Below are 2,487 nucleotides of genomic sequence, written 5' to 3'. Positions count from 1 at the left end.
ACCAGCATAAAATTTCTAAACACTTCCATCTTCCTACCATATATAAAGGTTCACAACATATAAATGGAAATATTTCTTGTTGATTTAACACCCTCTTTTAATATATATGTGGGTTTAATTTTTCAATGTACTATTAACTATCTAAGATTTAATATTCAGGTTTTTCATAAATGAAGACTAACTTATCAAATGATTTTTTTTTTATCAGCAATAAAGAATAAATAAATGGGAACCACTTTAGGGATGGTTCAACTCTTATACATAAAGAGCTAGCGTCTTACCAATCTCCAACCAAGAAACACCTTCCAACTTATCAAATAATTCTAATATACACATCAAACTATGATGAACCACACAACGATATGAAACCAGTAGATGATGACAAATTGATATATGATTTACTACAACTGGACAATCTAACACCTCTCAACGATGTAAGAAAATTAAACTTAGATTTTATCTAAACCAAAATTTTCACGGTAAACAAGTGGATGTACCTACCAGGGTTTCTGGAAAGGAAGAATGAATAGTTAGACTGAAATGGAAAGGGAAAAAGAATTAAACAAGTACAAAAACTGGTTAGAATTACCTCCACGTTCCCATTGACCACGTCGCCCCAACACATACAAACTTCCTTACAGCAACAAGGCAAGCTCATATATATGTGTCATAGTCTTCTTCAAAGCCAGATAGCAGAAGAGGTGATCAAAAATGGGAATGTCATCATCTACTTTCGTAGGAACTCTAGTTCTTGTCCTTCTGATTCAAGCTAAGGGCCAACCAGGTTTGTTACCAAATTAAAACATGAATTTTCATTAGACCATTATGCTTTTATAAAAGTTTAGCTCAAGTCTAAAGTGCCATGCATATATTGCATGTTTATGTTTTAGGATTCATCAGCATAGATTGCGGAGCTGAAGCAGGTGCGAACTATACTGAGCCGTCATTACACATAAATTTGTTTCTGATGAAAATTTCATAAATACTGGTGTGAGAGGGACAATAGCATCTGAAGAGATCAGCACACACACTCAACAACAACTGCGGAGTCTGAGAAGCTTCCCAGAAGGAAAAAGGAACTGCTACAAAATAAACATCACAAGAGGCTCTAAGTATCTCATCCGCACTCTTTTTCTGTATGGAAATTATGATGGCCGCAATATGTCACCGCAGTTTGATCTTCATCTGGGAGCTAACCTGTGGAATACAGTGACTATAAGAAATGCATCCATTACCCAATCCAATGAGATCATACATGTACCTTTACTTGATTTTATACAAATCTGTCTGGTTAACACGGGAAATGGTACACCATTTATAACAGCCATAGAATTGAGGACTTTGAAAAATGATACATACGTCACTAAATCGGGATCACTGGAACGTTACCTGCGGTGCAATTTGGGTTCTAACACAGCCTACAGGTGAAATCATAGTAATGAATTAAATCTTTTTGTGCATTAAAAGATTGATTGATTCTATTATACTTTTCTGATTTTCTCACAGGTACCCGGCTGATGTTTATGATCGTTTCTGGTTTACCTGTGACATCAAAGAAGTTTGGACACTGCTTCGATTTCAAATGATTCTTTTTTTGAGAACGATTACAAACCGGGAGCTACCATCATGAGCACCGCAGCTACACCAGCAAATAGTAGTGCTCCGTTGGTAATAAGGTGGGAGCCAGAAGATGAAACTGATGAATTCTATGTGTACATGCACTTCATGGAGCTTCAAGTGTTAACAACCAATCAGACAAGACAATTCAACACCACCATGAACGGTGAATTATGGTTTGGAAATTATTCTCCACAGTACATGAGCGTCCACACTGTATATGGCTTGTCAGGCTTCAGCGGGAAAGAAATTAAATTTTCCCTTGAGAGGACCGAAAATTCAACCCTACCTCCCATCATGAATGCCATTGAAATTTACAAAGTAAAACAATTCAATCAATCTGATACATTCCAAGGAGATGGGTCGCCATGAATCTGAATACAGAATCTCTTTCCCAGACCAGATAAATGGTTGTTTGAAGATGAAGATTGTTAGGATTGATTGGTGAGTGAAATGGAGTGTGCAAATAGAAAAAAAATAAATAAATAATGAGGAGTGAATTTCAATGTATAATTATTTATCATTGTTGTTGTTTTTACTGGTGTTCTTATTTGAATGAATGCAGTTTCATATTCTAAAAGATATATCGTTTGTAACTTGGTCGTTGTAAGAGTTATTTCTTATAAAAAAAAAGAAGCAAGAAACGATTGTAATTACAAAATACAAACTTAGTCTTTGTAAGAGTTATTTCTTATAAAAAGAAAAGCAAGAAACGATTGTAATTACAAAATACTCAAGGCAGTATTTAGTTAGACTGAGGTATCTTATTTTTCTTTTTATTTTTTATAAGAGTTGAAAGTTGGTCATCCGTTAAAAGTAATCCATTTTATTTATTGTTTCTTGTTGATAAAAAAAATTCTAATTCTTTAA

At 34.4% G+C, this 2,487-nt stretch overlaps 1 pseudogene; it reads left to right on the top strand.

The window, feature by feature from the left end:
• Positions 1–711: 711 nt before the first annotated feature.
• LOC137834430 (putative LRR receptor-like serine/threonine-protein kinase At5g59680) lies at positions 712–2,070 on the top strand (annotated as a pseudogene).
• Positions 2,071–2,487: the final 417 nt, after the last annotated feature.

This window comes from Phaseolus vulgaris, chromosome 5 (genome assembly GCF_051622355.1).
Source record: "Phaseolus vulgaris cultivar YP4 chromosome 5, ASM5162235v1, whole genome shotgun sequence".
Classification (NCBI taxonomy): Eukaryota; Viridiplantae; Streptophyta; class Magnoliopsida; order Fabales; family Fabaceae; genus Phaseolus; species Phaseolus vulgaris.
This window is presented reverse-complemented; position numbering and strand designations above follow the sequence as displayed.